Source organism: Drosophila santomea, chromosome 3L (assembly GCF_016746245.2).
Source record: "Drosophila santomea strain STO CAGO 1482 chromosome 3L, Prin_Dsan_1.1, whole genome shotgun sequence".
NCBI classification, from domain to species: domain Eukaryota; kingdom Metazoa; phylum Arthropoda; class Insecta; order Diptera; family Drosophilidae; genus Drosophila; species Drosophila santomea.
Window position 1 is genome coordinate 16440298 of NC_053018.2, and position 20600 is coordinate 16460897.

Here is a 20600-nt window from a genome sequence, read left to right on the forward strand (position 1 = left end):
ATTCCTTATAGTTGGCTTCACGTTTATTTCAATTCATTGATTAGGCAAATGCGTTCAATTTTCGATTGGCTCTTGATCAATGAAGCGTTAAATATAGTTACATAATATATCTTTTGTGGCGCCCCATCATCAATATTGGAAAGTGCACTTGCAAGCTCAAAAATAACAAGAAAAACAATTGAAATGCACAATAAAGTGTGCAACGTGAGAACGGTTTACTGAAGGGAGTGGCAGGTTGATGGGAGAAAAAAAAAATCGGAAAGGTCGGAAGGGAAAAGGTTATCCTGAGAGCCAACAGCGAAAAGCAAATGTTTCACTAAGACTCACCAAGAAAAAGTAGCAGGCCCTACAAATACTCTAAATGGCGGAAGGGTATATGGCAAAAAGTTGAACAACAGCCTATTATTTTCGGACTCAAATTAATATTGGTTTTGCAACTCATACTCAATACGACATATCGTTTTTATGTTCAATTGCCACTTATTGATATTGATATTATTAATATTATATAATATCAGCCAAAAACATAACCTAGTGCTAAAATCTTCCTTGTCCTTCTATATCTTGAATAGGGTATAGCCACGTGGGTCCATTTGTAAGTCCTCTGCGCTGGTAGATATTTGCGCTTTTCTCTGGCTTTTTGCCCTTCCATGTCTCTGGCTTCGACTCCATTCTCTATTATTGTTTTCTTTATTTGAATTGCAGTACGTGTTTGCACCTAGGGCACTTTGTGTTCCTGCCACTGCTGTTTACATTTTGGATGCTGTCGGAGCAGCTGCGTCCAAAGGGTTGAGCTCCGCATCCGTACATTTCGCAGCTTCGCCGGCAACTTCCCATTTCATGGGCGAGGGGCTCGAGGGGAAGTGATTCTGGAGTGCCGCCCCCTCAATCAGGCGTCATTTTCATTAAAATAATGTTACAATTCTGCCCCAAAATGGGTCGAGTTCCGGTTTTGGGGTCCTTACTCGACACAGGACAGAATCGACTGCCATCTGCGGTTAACCGCATAGCGATGCCCATCATCGGAAGGCTGCACATATGCCATCATGTCCTGCGGCTACGCGTGTCCTTCGCTCCACCTTTCATGTCTCCCTCGCCACATTTGTAACTTGCCGTATATACTCCTATAACACCCTGACCCCTGGACTATGTGTGTGCTTACGAGTGCGTATAATTGAGTTAGTGTGATTTCTATAATCAGCATTCGCACTATACCAAACCATTCTGAAGTATCTCTGTTCTGGGCACAGGTAATCTCTGGGGGGAAACACAGTTTTAAATTATATTATAAATTCTATAATTTGTTCTTGAAGCCCAATTTCAAAGACTAAACTAGTTATGCAATCGATTTTAAAATTTAAATACTTTAACAACTGGAAATGTACATAGTTGTCTGTATGACATCAAAATGTAAACGAAGTCTTGTGCCAATGGCGAAAGCATTTGAAAAGTGTATGAATGGTTGATGGTATTTTATCAGTCTATCCGTGGCCCCTCCATTTGATATTTGTGAATAGCGATCCATTCAAGCGTTCACAGGGCACTGAATAATTTATTTTGGTGGAGTGATGTTTGGATGCAAAGAGTTCATAGGTGAGGATTCCGGGTACATAGCATAGCCTTCGGCATTTCACCGTGCTGGGACATTGTAGCCCCGAGTGGATCACGTGGCTTATTAAATAGATTACTGTTTTGTGCCCCCGATTCTGAAATGCACATCGGGCTTGACAAACATTGGACGAAGACTAAGGCAGAAACAATTTCATATTTCATAATTTGACATGTCGAAAAAATAAAAGAAAATATATTTTATATCCGGTGTTCAACACGATTAAAAAATGTTTCAACTGACACATATCCTGTTTCAATATTTTGTTTATACATTTTATCAGTAAGAAATCTTTCCCAAAAGGAGCTAGTGAAATACTTCTTATCTCTCAGTGTATGCACTACATGCGGGACTATTGATTATTGATGGCGTCACATTGTGAGCAAGAATCGCATGCATGACGAATTTTTGACGGTCCGCTGCGGTTTTTTGTCATTTTTGACTTCGCTGAACCCTCAAAGGCATAAATATGTACATACATATGTAAATCATCGGGTCAAAGATAGATGAAAATGAGAAGGTTAAGAATTTCATTAAAATTTGTACGGAAGGGTAAAATAGAGAGTGTGACTTAAATGGTTCTGGCTTTCAAAACATACAGATTTAAATCAGATTGGCAATAATTGCAATTAGGCAATAATAACCGATTAAAAAAACTTTGTGGCGTCCATAAGTGAGAAATACCAGTATATATTATCTCCTCCTTTGGCGCATCATAGAAAAATTGCAGTGACCGGATCATTTTATCAATATTTCTGTATTGACAGCGGAGAGCAATTGATGTCAGTGACAAAAGGGAAATACCATCAAGCAAGTCAAGCTGCCATCGAGGCTTGTCCATTGCTCTCTTCCCCCTGGTTTTCTTCATTTTTCCACTGTCCCTTTGTTATTTCTTAAACTGACAAAAACTGTTGAGTCTCTTGGTGTTTCAGAAGGCAAAATTGTTTTATTGTACCGAAATAAATACATGGCTTGATGTAAATAATGCTGATTCTGAAATAAAATATTGTAAGGGTTACTGGCCTGAGTACTTCCAAAATTATATTTTGGTAATAAAACGATTAACGATTATAATTATATAAAGCCTTCTATTTTTTATGTTGGTAACAATAGTTTGATATGTTTTTTGCTGTGCACTCCTCGCCTTGTTATTGCACTGTGATTCCTTGTTGCTGTTTGCGGGGGATTATTGAATGCGAATGACCTGACCCAGTGGCTTCTCCTTCAACATCCTCCAACGCCATTGATGCTGCTGTCCTGCGGATGTCCACTTTCGCCTCGAATCGCTTTTTGTGTTTACTCGCATTTCCTGCACATTTCCGGCTCAATGGGAATGTGGCAAACTGTTCCCCGATGTTCGCAGAAGCATGAGAAATTGTGGCCATGATTGGTAAAATACCTTGGGTTCTCAACGGTATTCCTGCGACGGGCTTAATTTAGATTGAGGTGCAATTGGTTTCGTTTCTGCTGGGATATTTTGTGTTAATTTTGATGTCACAGATCGCAAGGGTTCTTAGTCCTTCTGGTCTAAGTTAATTTAAGAACTAGCTTTTAATTGGTTGTTCATACCTGTTTACATTCTTACCTTTAACTAAAATACTGTCATGCAAACGCGTTAAATTTCATGGTAATTCTATAAATTATGGCCAAGTCCGTCTGTCCGTTTGTCTGTCCGTCCGAATGAGCGTCAATATCTTAGGAACCACGGGACATTTATATCTATATACCAAAAATAATTTTGAATGTTAAGTGAGTCGAGATAAGTCGACTATACTGCAGAGGTATGTATATAATCATCGAATTTCAGTAGCTAGCTCTCGTTCTTTATAATATAATTAATTATTGACTTAATAAATTTATTGCAAGGACATTAAAACCTGCACAAAAATCCTATAGAATGCGAGTCATGTGTCCCCTTACTTTCTGTACCTGTTACTTTTTCCTTTAGCAGGTGCAACTGCGCGCGACAATGTTTGCAGCATATTTTATGTGTCTTTCCATCGGTTGGTTGAGTTGACTCTTTCTCTGCCATCTCCCATCACCCATACGCCACGTTACTGCTTCACCTTGAAGGTTGTTACATTTGTCATGGCTTTGGACTGCTGAGATTGAATATGGAATTTCAGAATGGTTCGGAGTGGAAAGGAAGTGCTATATGGGATAATGTCATCTGTTTAGCTGAGCATTGGATGCATTTGGAGTACCCGTAAGAAATACTTGAATTCACGAGATTGATGGCATACCACTTTGTCACCGAGGGTAACAAGTATAAAGGGCTTTTGGTGTTTGATTATCCATCAGCAGTTTCTAACTATATATTTTAGATGATAAGTACACGACTTAAGCTACGTTGTAAAATTGCATTTATTCTACTTACTCCTTAATTGAGTGTACAGTGAACTGCACTGCGAAATAAATGCATTACCTGAATGGTATTTGAATTGAAGTTCAGCAATAGACAATTAATTTACGTTCGAGTAACCTTCAACGAAATAAATGTTTATCCAATGCACAATTAGTTTACTTTTACCCCTGTGATTCAAAAACCAGCAACGATAAATAGCACCCTCCGGAAAGCAATGTATGTTAATCACTTTAAGCGAAACAAAGTTTGTATTATGGCCACAAGAGCCCCTGGTCCACATTCTTTGCCTTGGCTCGGTGCTAAATTAATGAAATTAAGCTAAGAAAATTCACAAACACGTTTTGAGGAGGAAGAAGCCAGGCGGCATACCCGCGATTTTTAATTGCATTTTAATGACTTTATTCCGCTGAAATAGGCCAGAACACAGAGAGCCATTAAACTGATTAATCTCAGCCATTGACACCTCGAGGCTGTAATTAAAGTGGCCCAAGTCGAAAGGATTCCATCATAACTCGACAGCCAACGACATAAGCCGGGAAAAAATGCAACTTTCTATCGAGCAGCCAGCAGCTGTCAGTATCAGGCGGAAATCGGGGTTCTCTACTATATAGACTGAACAGAATCAGAACGAGAAACGAGAACGAGAATGGGAATGAGAACATTGCCATGTGGCATGTGGCAGCGACACTGGCATGGACAAAAAGTAAGTCCGACAATTGGCAGTTTCGCAAAATAACTTTGTTGCCGCTGCCAGTGGCCCAAAATAGCCGACACAGCATATATAACTAATACTCCCAGTTGGCAGCTGACCACAGACCAGCCATCCGACCAAACATCCAACCGCCCAGCCACCCAATCCATTCCCCGAACCAAACCGATGGACAATAAAACAAATCGAATAGAACTTCATTTTCTCCAACAATTTTTTGCTCGCTTTTATTCTTTTTTTTTTTTTATTTTTTTTGGCGATTGGGTATTGGGCGACGTGTTCGGTTTTGTGTTGTCGCTGGCTTTGTGAAAATGGTCGTAAAATGCGGAGCAAAATCAGTGTTTAATTAAGTTATAAAAATGTTTTGGTCATTTAAGCACGGAACCAAGAGAAAACTCTCTCTATCGTAACATAATGAGGGCAAATAAAGCGGAAATATTTTGTGATTAGATATTATAAAACATAGAATTTAGGGGTAACTTTTCTTAATAATTTACGATCTAAAATTTGTTCTACCAATTTGAAGTTATTTTACTCTAGCCGTAGTATTATTGTTTTAGATAGAAACATTATATGGGCTTCACTTAGTTTAAATCTGTTCCATTCCGTTGTCATTGCAGGCTGCAGCCTGGAAACACACTTTCACGTTGAAATTATTCAGAAAAAGAACTGCATACTTGCAGGCGGTACTCAAAAATTGCTTACCACCAAAGCAGCCATTCGCTTTCCTCTTTCCATCTTGGTATTTTATTATTATGGAAAGGAATATTTATGAGCATTTATGCATACCCTGGCCTTTGACTGTGTTTTTTTTTATGAGGTATGCTCAAGTATGCCAACGTTGGAGAACACATTTTTGGTCGATATTTGATTTTCTAAAATACAAATATTGATTGAAAAACGTAAGTAAGTGAAAACTAAATTATAGCATAGTCCCTTTTCCCAGGAGAAACTATCTGTAAATATCCTACAAAAATCGATATATTTTTTAAGGAACATACAAAATAAATTGAAATAGGGTAATTAGTTGGCCGTCACTTTCGGCGCACGTGTGTCTATGTACGTACATGTATGCAAGTCGTATGAGCTGCTGCAGCTTAGTTATTCTGCAACTTCTTCATCCGTTTCCTTATGCGAATGTGCATGCTTAAGCTGCTTTTCCACGCACACATGCTCGAGCACATAGGAAAAGCGAGGAAAGCGGAGAGAAAAGCGGGGAAAAACAACACATTGAGCTGAGCTTAACGGCTGGCGCATAAGTTTCAAAGTCAGCATGGAAGGTCCGATTCTCAGTTCGACTGTCTTGCAACTTTTGCAGCGTCGTCGTCTTCTGCTTCGAAATGCTCATACACATGGGAAATGGATTGCTAGAAACCAAATGTCATTCAAAATATTTCTTAAATTAAAATTTTAAAATAATTTTTTTACATCAAGAATATTGAAGGGGCCTGCGAATGGAATTTTTAATTTCTAATTGTGAAATGCCCCTTTCAAACGTTACAATTTCTGGTTGTGTAGGAAAAGTGGTTCGTAATGGGAACCCAGGACGACGAGACTGGGTAAAATTTATCTGGGCACGTCGTCTGTGTATTTCAAATGCAATCCATTGTACTCATCTGGCTGTGGGTGTGTGTGTGTGTGTGTCGTGCTTTATGTCCAGTGTGTTGTGTTTGTGTTACCAAAATCCCCACTATTTGTGAGTGTGAGGGCCTGAGAAATTCGCATCTAGGGGCGCTGCGTTTGCACTTTGGGAACTCTTTTAAACTCTTTCAAACGCCTCTCGCAAACGCATGCTATGCTGCAATTTCAACAAGGCCATTGGCCTGACTCTCAGGTCATAAATCTTTATACCCCTTCAGTTCACATAGTTATTAATGTGGCCATCCAATACTTAATTATTTAAAATATTTGCTAAACGTAACATTAAGCTAAAAATAACGATGAAAGAATTATAGATGTAGCCATCTTCCTATTCGGTTTCGATATAAATTTAATTTTGCCCCAAGCTGCAATTCATCAAGGATCCCATGTAAATGAGCCACAAACTCATTTGGCCCAAATGACAACGCGAAACACGTAATTCCAACGAGCATGTGAAGTGTTTGATTGAGAGATTCGCCAAGATGGTAATCGAATTTCAATGAAATTATACTGCGGCAACCAATTATGATGATAATGGTGATTATGATGTTGTGCGGTCACGTCTGGGGATTGAAAGGGTTTAGGGTGCGTGCTCATCTTCGCCGCCTTGGTCAGGAGTCGAGGATAAGGTGTGGTGCGGCTAATTGGTTTGCTGTTTGAAAATTAATTCAATGCTAATTATTGGCTAACATGCACACAATAAACGCAATTACAATTACGCAACTGCAGCGCCAACAACTACAAAGACTGCAATTAGGTTTGTATAATGCATATTTGCATTTTGTGCTACATCACTGTCATAAACAATGCTCCCAAATTTTTGTTTGTTGTTTGCTATTTTTTGTGGACTTGATTTTTGCTATTTTTGGCTTAATTAATCTGTCAACACTTGAAGGTGGTGTGAACATGAGTGCATTCCGCTCATTTAGCTGCGTCAACAAAATTCCATGATTTCGACAAATGCGATTTGCATAAACTGCATTTATTCAAGGGTGACCGAGATTAAACGCCTTAATTTTATTTGTTTTTAATTTAGAAATATTGCTAGGAGTTGGTTTAGTTTATGCCGTTTTTCTGTAACTGTTTATGTTTTTTTTAGCATTTTTAAATATTTAAATAAAATTGAGTTTCTCTATTAGAAAAAAAAATACTTTAAGTTACATTTTTTAATTTTCTCTAATATTTTGATATTAAAGGTACGATTTTTGAAGAACAATAAAATATACCCATTTGGAGCGAAGAAAAGCCTAAGATGGTTAACATCTGGAATGCCCCACAGCTACCGAGTGCAATGAAGCTAATAAACATCAAAGTTTATGCAACAATTCTTTTGAGTTCCACCTGTCAAGCACACAAGACCACTCACAGGAATCGCACACACATGCACAAGCACCGTGTACATACGAGTATGTATGCACACAGACTCGAATGCATAACTTTTGGTTTTCGGTTTGACATTTTGTGGTTAGATTTTAATATGTGGTAAAGTGAATGAGAAGTTACGCCGGACCCGGAACAGCAAGATGGCTAAATGCATTATGCCGCTGCTGCTGCCGCTGCTGGTTGCCACAGTGGAAACTTTGGCCGGAGAGCCCCAACCAAAACCACCTCCCCTCAAGGATCCCCCTACGAAGCACTATCATGGCAGATGCTCTCGTTGGCACTTGTCTGTGCGTGTGTGTCTGTGTGTGTGGGCCAAATTAGCATGCTTGCCACCAGAAATTCGGGTGCGTGTGTGTTGTTTGTGTTGCATGCTTCACTGTCTCCACTGTCTGGTATCGTTTGTTGTTAGTCTTTGAAAACGTGATGCCTTGCGCTGAGAGAAGAGTATTTCAATTCTAATTTTTATTTCTTATTTTTAGTACTTGAGTACTAACGATGTGCTGTTTGTTATCGGGTGGATTATGAATGGAAGGAACTCTTTTATATTCCGTATATTTTTTCTTGTGTAATAATATCTTTTTTATTTGGGCTGTAAATATTCTGATACTATTGTTTACAAATTCTAATGTTTCTAAACGAATGCGATATGAAACCGAAATGAATAATTATTGTATAATTTGTTTTCAAAATAAAAATTTACCGTGCATTCAAGACGAGGCTTAGGCTGTCAGCGAGCTGCAGCTTAAAGCCTTCAAACGAAGCCAGTCCGACCACATGGCGGATGCGTGACATTGCATAACTCACTTTGGTGAAGGGGGTTGAGTTGGTGAGTTACAAGTTGGGGGAGCATCAGCAGCCCCCAGGCCTTGGAGCTGAAACTTTGTCTTGAGAGTTGAAGTTGACGTTGGCAGCGTTCCTGAAGCCCCAAATCCCCATTACCTTGCCGTGTGCCTTGTGCCTTGTGCAACAAGCAAATGCATTGCAACTTTATTAAAAAGTCGTAAAAGTTATAAACACTACTAAAAGCAATGGGTAATAAGTTATTGTTTTTGTTAATAATACCGCTGTTATGGTTGTTCTTACCGCTGTTCCTTTCTGCCAGGCACAAGGTAAAAACTTTTCCGCTGTTGACAATGTGCAATGTCGAAATACGGCAAATGCAAATGCAAATGCAAATGCAAATGCGAGTGCGAAAAACGAAGAAAAGTCTGCTGTGTAATTTGATAAGTGCGATACGCGGCAAGAAACTTTATTGTTCTCTGTTTTCTACCGACTTTTCCGGCAATGATTTTCCTCCAGGCGCGTTTACCAACAGCACTATGATTGAGGTACAGTTGCGTTTCCATTGCATTGACTTCGGTAGCGGAAACGGAACTTGTCCTCCCTGCTTTGTCGGAAATGCATATACAAAAATTAGGAAGCTAAAAGGACAGGGGAATTATCAAGGAATTATATGTTCTGTAGTTGTTATCAGGAACTAATATATCGAAGTTTAAAGGAACATGTTCGCAAAAGGTAAATGAAATGTATTTTGTATAATCCTTAAATTGTTGATCCAATAGTACATAAATTAAACTAGCCGAGTAGCCGCACTTTCCGCTACAACTAAATCTCCTTATTTTTAGGAGTGCACTCAACTTGCTCGCCTCCTTTGTGGGCATTGTGACTCGTGTTTGGCTCCTTTGAAATGAAAATGTCATTGTTAACCTGCTGGTCAAACGTTTGCTGCGACTCCGGTTGCGATTCCCCGTCCGGATTGTGCGGCTGGTCAGCTGCTGTTGGCATAACAATGGACCGATGTTTATGATATGTAAGCATCTTCATTACAGGTTTCCGGCTGCTGGGGCCACAAATCATTGCTTTCAACAGCAGCTATTAGGGCATTCTTGAAAGTTTGCCCAGGCTGCTGCCGTTTGTTGCAACTTGCAAGTAATAATTGCACTCGCGGTTAAGCACACACTCGTACACGAGATGGAGATGAGTTGCGTTGCAGGCACCTCCAGTTCCAGCACACTCTGAGAAAATTAACAAGTAAAATATTGCCAGGAAATTATTTTAATAAATTAACATGTGCTTTAATTAATTCCAAAATTATTGTTATTTTGGTTTAAGCAGTATATAGTTGTACTCATAACCTTATTTATTTCACCCATTTTAAATCTAAGTCCAATAAATACTCATCAGGATTATTGGCTTAAGTGCAGTGGAACTTTCGGGTTTAGTTTTAAGTGCAACTGCCACAGCAAGATGCACCGCGCTTGAGGCGTCTGGGCTGGCAAAAAGAACCGCATAGGGGGCGTAACCGTGGGCGCTGGGCGTGGCAAGGGAGGGGCAGCAAGCGCTTAGTAAAAGGAGCAGCAGCAGCTGTAATAAGACAGCTAGTCTGCCCCGGCTCTGTCTCGTTAACTTTTGCTCATTTGTGCCCCAAAATGCTGCATCAGACATCTGCAGTGGGGGCGGTGGTGAGTTCGAGGACGAGGTGTTGAAGCTTAGCTGCTCAACCTGACATATTACCGCTCGCCGCTTAGGGCAGCCAGAACTGGCTGCACATCTATCAGTTTATCGGACAGATATGGAAGTGTTGCAAGTTGCAACTGCCATTTTCACTTTGCTGCAAAACTTTAGCAATTAAAAACTTTCCCGTGGCCACACAAGCCAATAGCTCCGATAATCGCAATTAAGCATTGCTTAAACACAAAAGGGCTTTTAATGAGCATTAAGATAATGTCGCACACGATATCAATATGTATTTTTATGGGCTATATTCCATTCCGCATATATGTATGTATACCGATGACCGACGTGCAGCAATTGACTTGTTAACTGTCACCGATAATCGCCTTGATGTAGCGAAAAAAAACTTCCAACGAAGGGTTGCTCTTAATAAGGTTTTTCACTTGACTCTTTAATTTAGAATCAATTTATAGTAAGATTTCTTTCTGGGCAATATATTTTTGACAAAACATAACCGAAACGTATTAATTCGAAAAATGTGTGAAAGTATCTACAGTTCGGGCAAAAATAATGACAGAGTGAAACACCTTCCTATAATGCAAAATCAATGGATGTGATACATATCAATTTCGCATGTGTGCATGTATCGCACACAGACACGCACCCATACAAGCGCAAGTTGACAGGATACACACACAGTGCCACCGCAAGTGGCAAAATGACACTCAACGAGCGTGTAAGTGCATGTCAATCGTGTTTGCCAGGCGTCAATAAAAAGTAATTTCATCTCGCATTAAAAACCAGCGGAAGGCAGCGAAACACGACTGCAGGTGAAGTACTTAAAGCGGGCACTTTAAAGCAGCCGTAAAAAGAACGTTAATTATGCAATTGCAATTATCGCCAGGTTTATGGTTATTGCGCAGGATACTCGCATACGATTTTACCCGGAAAGTTGCACATGGCGAGCATGGCAAGAGATATCCGAAATAAGTATTTTCAAATTAACTATGTATTGGCTGCAGGAAGTGCTCAAACACCAACAGAAAACAAGAGCACAGATACACGCGTACAGCTGAAATGAAACGACCCCAGGTCATCTGGACATTCGCAGTGCAACAAAGGATCCAATAATCTGTGAATTTGTCAATGCTTTTACAGTACATCGTTCCTGATTGAAGGTTTCCCAGAATTTTTTTATTTTTAGCTGCTCAAATATACCGAACCAAATATGAGCAGTTGCCCCTTTTTTCTAATATAACGAATATGCTGGTTTTCGGTGCAATAAAAGGCAAGATATGGATAATAAAAGAACTTCGTTTTAGGAAATTTATATTCTATAAATTTATTACCCCTCTAACTTTAAATTCATTGAATATTCCATTAAATATTCGAATTGCTGCATATAATTACTGGTGGAATTTAAAATGTTAATTTAATGGATGAATCCCATTTTAAATCTCCATCTTCACCACTTTCCGTATGTCAGTTAAAATCTATTCGACCGGAATTTCTTTCCAACTTGTTAATTAAATGCTGCCTTCTTTGCGTGATATCTTTTACCCCAAGGCAAAGTCCTTGCCAATTTTCTAGAATGAGAATAAAAAGCATCCACTGCGTTTGGGCCGTTAATGTTGTTTGTGGACCACAAAACTCACTTGGCAACATGTGCTTCAGTCTAAGACACCGACAAAAATATATACGCTTTTGAAAACGTTGAACAACCATTGCTTTGCAAGGTTTAACTGAAAATAAGTTTTTATTAGACATTAAAAACATAACCATTTATAAAGAAACAATATGCGGTTTACATAATTAATGGTTAAATGACCAATTGTTTTGAACAGTGTACCTATTGCGTATGCAAGGAGCCAAGTGCTTGTGTGTGCAAGGCATCAAGGCAGCGAGGCATCATTTCATTGGCTCTTCCACGGCGACCCAGACTTTTCCTCCTGCCTCAATCAATTTCAATTTATCAATTTTTACAATCAACTGATTTTATCATTTTTATGGCGCATTTCAAGACCACGCACGGGCCAAGAAAAAGAAAAAGAGGGCAAGGCAGTGCCGTTGGGCAGGAATACAGGAATATAGGAATAAAAAGGACATGCGATGGAGGAAATTTGACTGCCAGCAACAGCAGAAAATGCAGAGGGAAATGCTGGCTTTGCCAGCGAAACATGTCAATAAAATCAACAAATGTCGCTGCCGGTTTATTGGTATCTTTCTTGGCCCGGCTGTCTGTCCTTGCCACCAACTTCCTGTTTCCTGCCCGGACTTTTCTCCGCATGTAAATAAGCATTTTCCAGGGTTTCCTCGATTGTTATTTCAACTGGCGACCGGAAAGGGAGGTCGTCTTGGCCTTTTGGCTGGATGCCATGACTGCTGACTCTATCCCTCAATAATCTACAGGTAAGTCGCTTAAGATCTTGGCAACGTCTTATTACAAATTATCATTTCACCGAGGCTACTTACCTTCCTAATAGTACCGAAGATATGTACTTGGTATTGAAATCAAATACGGCCTTATTAACAAGCAATTATCGTCCTTTTTTGGTTTAGAGCGGTAATATAATAAGTTGATTTGGTTTTTTCTAATGAATGTGTCGTTAAACTGTATTCATTTTGTACTGCTGCTAAAACCAGAAAAGTGTATTTCAGGAAGTAGACCAATCAATTCTATCTCTTCTATAGGATATTATAAGAATATTTGAGTAAAAGTAAGTTCAAGTTTAAGTTTAACAATTAACTAACAGAAAGCTTATTCTAATTGTTGGTGTTCTATTAATAATGTTTTGCATGACCAAAGAGTATTAGAGAGGCGTAAGTGCAAGGCCCGAAAATTGTAATTTTCCCTAATTTGTTTCTTGTTTCCCAGTTGATATTGATTACCAGGGCTGAAAACTTCGGCATTGGCCATAATTAACGGATAATTTGTGGCCCGGCCAACGGCGTCACATGGCCAAGCTCATTTCGCTGGCATTCAAAGGAAGTGGTGGGCGAGGTGCGGACTTGCCTCTCAAAAACTCACTAATTAAAGTCAACACTCGTGACTATGACCTCATTACGGGCAAATCTGTGGGGAGAAGCGGGAAAATTTGGGTGGCCCAGGCTGCTGGTCACCTGGTGATTGTCTTCAAGTTGCCTTTGACTCGCCGTACACCCGATACTTTTTTCAAGTTCATTAGGGTAATGAAGCAGCCACAGGCCCATCCAGAGTCCTAGACCGGAGTCCTGGGCCGTGGTAAAGGAGCAAAGGAGCAAAGTGGAGGGGGCGAAGGGAAAGGAGCCGGAATAAAGTGGCGTGCGCTTTACTTTATGGGGCTCATAACCACGTATATATTGTAGGTGTAGTCGGTGCTCCAGTTGTTGGCTCTTTGCATAATGAACGGACATAAACATGGCCCAGCCAACAACAAGCGGCGGCTAAGGCCAAACTTTTTTCCGCAGTTCGTAGTGTTGGCTTTGGCGCACATGACTGCCACCAACTCATCCAGCTCCTCTTGGAAGTTTTTGGTTATTGCCCAGATATATTTTTAAATACTCATTATATTTACTTAGCGCTATTTGCTTAATTAATAAGAAACTTTTGGGGATCTGGCTGGCATTTGGCAAGGTCTTCGAGAGTTCGACGAGAGAGAGTTTTTCCTTTTAAATTATGCTCTTACATTACTTGAAATGAACTAAAAAGTTATCAAGCCTAAAAAAAACCTACAAATCCTTATAAATAAAGTTTTTCCATTGTTTTCTCTTCCTGGTATTGGTATTCCATTGAGCAATTAAGTATATTCGTAGATAATCATTTCGCTTCTGGGTGTTAAATATATTTTACCATTTTATTTTGAGAACATTTAGCCATAAGCTTCTGCAAATTAGTCTCGCTATTAATTTGTCAGGAATCGGATATTTATATAAATTATGGCCGAACAGATGCCGATTTAAGCTGCTGAAATGCATTCTTTCAGTTGGGACACAGCATTATTCGGATTTTGCAAATGATTTTTGGCGAATTGCCGGCTTATGAATTTTTGACTGCCCTCACTCATAAATATGCGCATTTGCAGTCATCGGAAATTTGCAAATGAAATACGTCCATCAATCGGTAAATTGCTGGCGACCAACAAGTGGCAAGCTGTCGATTCCCATGATGCATGATGCATTACACACGGCGCATACGTAATTCTTATGACTATTTAATTTCGTTTAAGGGCACAAATTATAAATGTAATTCTTGTTTAACAAGAAAGGTAATTTGTAAATATCTTGTCACTATTTTTCGCCTGCCACACACACTGACATTGCGTGTTGCGTGTTACATAATCCAGCAAGGTCAATACGGGCTGCCCATCGTATTTGTCACTGACATTGAGGCCACATGTCCCATTGCGACCGCCTGTGACCTCCGTAAATAGTTTGGTTGGCCATGGCCAGCAGAACTATAATTATAATTGCTCGATTCTAGCCGTCTGCCCAGAAGCCTTGGTGTCTAATTATGTCGTGAATAATTTGTAAGAGCAGCAGTCCAAAGTGGGTTCAATTTGGGAACCTTGACTATGGACATAGTAATTGCATTTTGGTATAATTCGAATTCCCATGGCATTTTGAACTGTTATTTCCGGACACCAATTAAATAAAGTTGCTCATCTCACTCTGCGCTTCAGGGCAAAGCCAAGCCATTGCCCTTAAACAAAAACCAACTTTTCAAAACTCAATTTCTCATGTTAACCCCAATGAAATTGAAAACACTTTAAAAGAGCAGCAATGTCCAGAGCCAAGCCAAAATCTAATTAAACGTAATGTTGTGTAATCTTGTCGTTCAAGTGACCAGGTTGTTCAATGCGATTTGCGTAACATGATATAGATTAAAGTTATGAAAGACTTTTACAATCCATTTTGCACAGAGTGTCCTTGCCGCACAAGGTGAGCAGCACAGGGAGTTGGAAATTAAATATAAATAACAGCATATTGACCCGTCTGCCACCTACGAGTGTCAAACTGGACCACACTGAAACAAAAAAGGGAGCATTACACTTTTGCACTTTTATGTATTCTTGTTACCTTAATAATAATTTGTCCTGTCTGTATGTACTGTATTAATTCAAGATGGAATAACTTTAATAAATCTCATATTCCAGGCTGTTTCTCCCTGTGCGAATTTTTGCAATCCGTTTCGCCTGAGGAAGTGCTGGCGCCTTCGAACATTAAATATAAATTAGGGCATGTCGGGTCGACGAGGTAGTGCCTTCTGTGAAAGTTGTAGGTCAAAGAAAAGGCGAGAACAAAAGCCAAGTGCGATATCCTTGCATGCAAATGTTACTTTTGACAAGCAAAGCAACGGATAACCATATTGATTGTGGGATCGGTGTAAGGATATCGGAGCTTTGTGTTTACAGTCTGTTTGACTCGACTGTCCCAGGACAACGAATTGGCATGGCGACCTTCGTCTGCCTTCTTTGCCTTTCTCTGGTCTCTGTGCCATTTCTAATGGCTTTTTAATTGAAGTACAGAATTCAATGAATAAATAAAAGATAGTTGCCAAAGGTTTTGTTTGTTCGTTCTCCGTACTCTTTGGCAAAAAGTGAGAATGGCCAAGGAAGCTCGAGCAGACAGGAAAAAAATTGATAAAGTTTGGAAGTCAGGAAAAAGGAAATTTTCTAATTGAGTTCAACTTTTGCGCCATTATGAATACGGAGAGCGCCAAACTTTACCCTCTGCCACACATGTGTCTGCCGCAGAAAGTGCTTCCAAGCCAATGAATTTCCATGGAGCGTTCAAAGTTCAAAATGCTCTTCTTGGTCAATAAAAATTATTGCCTTTACTCTCTGCTGGGTGTGCTACCGTAAATTAAATTCAATTCCATTTCATTATGCATATTTTTAAGACATATCTTAGTCAAAGTCACTTTCATTTTTTTTTGAAATCCATAAAGTTAGTTGAGTCTATAAAGTGAGTAAAGTATCAACAGAGCATATTTTTATACAAGAATAATAAGCATTTTGAAAGCAAATGAATGTTATATTTTTGACACCACCAGCTGAATAATGAATACTTATTAAATTCCTTCTTGCAATGTAATAAGACCCACCCATTCGCATGCTTAAATACAGATATATTTATTTTCCAGCATTTCGCTGTCTGTCTAATTAAAAACGAGTCACGTACGTTGCAAATTAAAAGCGAACAACAATTTTGCTGACCACAAAAGTTCAGAGGTTGGGCTCGGCGGGTTTTCCATGTCTGGTTTTTCCAAAGCATGCCCCAATTCGAGGTGGCACCCGTACAATTTCATTTCACGCAGCTGTGCCTCGATCACCAATCAAACTGGAATTGCCTAGAAAATTGCAATTAAATGCCAAGAAGTGGCATAATAATTGTTGTCGGCGGGGATGACAACAGCTCTGGCGATAATGCCACTTGACGCCCGAAACCAGGGCAGAAGTCAGCTCCATTGGTAAGCTGATATGTAGAGATGCGACCGCTGGGATCACCACATCCTTGGTGGTTGCCCACAAGGATAATGAGGTGGAGCTGCCGCCACTTGGAAAACTATCGAGCCATGCATGATGTAATTACCACTCAGTTTCGGATTTAAATTTCATTCGTGTCTCGCCTCCTGGCTCGTAATCCTGCACGAGCAAAAATAATTATGTATTTTTAGGTATATAGTAAAATATTAAAACTAAAATATGAAAACAATACTTCTGTCAAATAAAATTATTATTAAAATTGTATTCAAAGAATACAAGTCGGCTGCGCAATAAATAAAATTATACATTTACTTATTCATACAAATTTCTTGCCGTGCGAGACATTTAATGAGTGGTTCATTTGGGACCGTCGGCAAGGCAAAGTAACTGCCAAAAGTCACCACTTTCCAGGTTGCGTGTCTGTGTTGGCCTGCTCCGGTTTGCTTTTGACTGGTTGGGTTTGGCAGCCACAGAGTGCCACAGTTTTGGCAGGAAACCGCACCAACACGTGCCCAAACAACGGAGGCAGGGCATGAGATATGGCAACCGACTGGCAGGTCCTTGGGCTTTGTGTTTGTTGGCAAGCCGAGCTCCTTTGTCTATTTCGATTTGGTTAATTATATATCAGTGGACAGCATTACGTTTTGGTAACATCTTTCGGTAATGTCCTGAGGTTGAAGTGGCCTTGCTCTTTGTTTGATTAAAGTGTTGGCCGCAAATGTTTAATGCATGCGCTCTGAGCAAGTGTCGTTTGACTGAAACTGAAAAGGCTCATCAGGCATACATATATTATGTATAGCCTAGTAATGGTTCTATATATTTCATAACTAACGAGTAAACGATATAAAACTAGTACGAATATCGTTTACTTCCAAGATGTTCAAGTTTAAAGCTCAATAAACTTACAAAGAGTTAGAAGCAGAAAATGTGTTTTTTGCAAGACTTATAATGCCTGAAAAAATTTCCCATCTCTTGGCTATAAGTTTTCGAATAAAACGGTATAACATTGCACAAACGGACAACAACACTGAAGAAGCCAGCTGCACGATGGGAACTTTCACTTTGCCAAGCTGTCGATAAAGATGTAGATCCCTGTCTTGTCCTGCAGTCAGGCAAAAAGTGGGCGAAACTTGTTAAATAAGACTTCTAAATTCATTTGCTCCATACGCAACTTAACACCGAGAAAAACCAAAAGCGGCATCAAAAACTTTGGCCCGCTAAAAACTGCAGGGCGTTGTGGAGTTGGGAAATAGTTTGGCACCAACACTGGATATACCCTTTCTCAGCCAAAGGATGTAAATGCAATTTTAATGCAATGGTTCCACGATTTTCTATAACCTAGAATGGTGTATTAAATGAATTAAGTTTTAAATTTAACATTCGGAATAAAATAGTAATATAAAATATATGGATCAATGTTACGCCCTTTTCCGAGCCCATTTATTCCCCTGAAAAGATTACAGCAAATCAAGGAAAAGCTCATATGCTTTGAGAAACAAATAATTACTACTTTCTTGTATGGCAAACCTCTCAGGTGAGTTGAACAACTCCCTAGTTAGGGTGTAAAAATGAGCGAAACACAATAAACAACTTCATCAAATGCTTGTGGCTGCAATTCCCCGTTGTTGTAGCCTGTGTAAATATTTTCGGCAATCCCGAAAGCGCAAAGAAAATAGAGGAGTCTGGAAAAACTTTTCGCTGGGCAGCTTAAATAAATGGGGCGTTTGTCGAAAGGGGGTGTGAAGGCCAAAGGCATCACAATGGTCGTCGTCATCGCTCGGCCACCTAAAAGTATGCAACACTTTCTCAAGTTGCCCACCCCCGTTTCGCTCCTGATTCCTTACAAGTTTTGTTCCTTGTGCATTTTCATTAAATAGTGTTGTTCGCCATTGTTGCCGGCGCTGTACTTTGCATATTTTAACTGCTTATGGCTCGTTCTGACACGCCTTCGCCATGCAACTACAACATAGTGGAATTGGAAAGGGGCGGCGCCCAGAACATTGTAATAAAAGACAAACTTTCTTTTCGCCGGCAAAAAAATTACTTTTGTCTTTCTTATTATCATGTTGCGGGTGCTTCTATTTGTTTAGTGCTTTCGCGGTACCGAGGGGGATGTAGGTGGCATGTAATACGCGGGATAAGTTGCCGTTGAATGGCGGTGGCCTTGTTTTTATAAAATAAAATATTATTTCAAAAACTAACTCTAGTCCCTTTTAAGCTGTCTTATTAGATGGTCAGTACAGAAAAGCTTGTATATACTTATAGGTTTGAATAATTTGATAATCAAGTCGATGTCTTAATGTTGCTAAGATTGGTCGCAAATTGCATTTCAAATTATTTTAAATTTATACATATATATATTTTACAAATGTCGTCGTAGACAGTTTAAGGTAAATTTTATAGTTACTATTATTTCTTTAATAAGATACATACACATATATACGTTCTTTTATTATATCATATAAATAGTAAGTCTTTTTGACAAGAAACGAAATCAGTTTCAAGAGTAAACTCCCTTTGTTTCTTCAGTGTAATTGCACGAAAATTGTGACATCACACTGGAGCCATCATTGCGAATTCAGCAACGAGCAAGAACACGAAATGTTCCTCCATTTAGTTGCGCCAAGGACAATCTGCCGCAGCAAGTGCATTTGTTCGCGATGTAATTTGTTTCATTGCCAATTGTCTTGTCGTGTGCCGTCTCTTGACTGGCTTTTTATGACTCTTGCCAACGGCGGGTTTTATGGCCCAGACACGGCCACGCCCCAAAAGGGCGGCTATAGCCAGGAGCAGCTGCAAATGCGGCCCAGTCCGACTGTCTGCCACTCTACCCTTGACGGCTGTCGAGGGTTTTCCTAACTTAATTTGCAACAACTGCGCTGGCAGGACTTTTAGGTGTGGCCAGCTGTGAGGTAAACATTTTGTTGCCGGCTTTCCGCTGCTCTCATCTGCCTTAATTGGCTTATGAAGTCAGTCCCCCAAGACCCCCAAGTCTGGGCTCCCCGGTCATTGAAATAATTATTACAAATAACTATTCAGCGCGTTCAAGTGTTGCACAATTAAGTGTCATTAGCGAAAAATGCATATATATACCGGCTAATCCTAGTACCCGAGGGACTTTCGGTTCCCCGTGTTTGCTGCGGGCATTTAATTAGCATCAAATTACTTTTATTCACACCCCAATGCGCGAGGGCATATGTTGCACATAGTCTTACCTTCCCCTTGGCTTGGAAAGGAAATGAAAATGCGGCGCTCATTTATGGTTAATTAATCCATGCGATTACATGGGTGTGTAGTCGTTGAATAGGAGCCCGCCTAATGAAAGACATTACTGACATTTCGGATTATTAACACTTCTTTGCATCGGTGATTTCGCGAGAAAAAAAAATGTAAAGGGAGCTTAACCACCTTTACTAAGCTTTTTTAAATACAAATCGACTAAATAGAAATGTATGTTTTTCAATTATTGATGTTTGACGCCAATTAAAGGCAGGAAGTGAACTAAAGTGAACAAAAACCGGAAACATTAACATATCCTGTTTGGGGTGAAAAGATTAAGTGGTACAACTCGGCGAATGCGTAACATTTAAATTAAAGGGAACTAACTGCAGTGCATGTCAAACTAACAAACTTATGCCAAACGAGGAAAAGGGCTGACGATTTGGCACGAGGGGCGGGGAGCCCGGTTTTTAATTAACGATGTACGAAGCTAAATTGAAAAATTTGATTAAAAAGTTTTTTGCCCTGCCGCAGCGGAGGCAAGAAAGTGGATTTTCAAGTACGAGTTCGGGGTGCATTTCCATAAGGGTGCAAAATGGTGGGTTCGTTTGTAGTGCCAACGAAATTCTAGTTAGTTTGGCCTTACAAATGTTTTAACATCATTTTATTTGCAGTATGCAAAAACTGCTCCACGCACTTCAGCGGCTAAATGTGTGTGTGGGTGTGTTTATGTGTGTGTCTGTGACCGGATGTGGG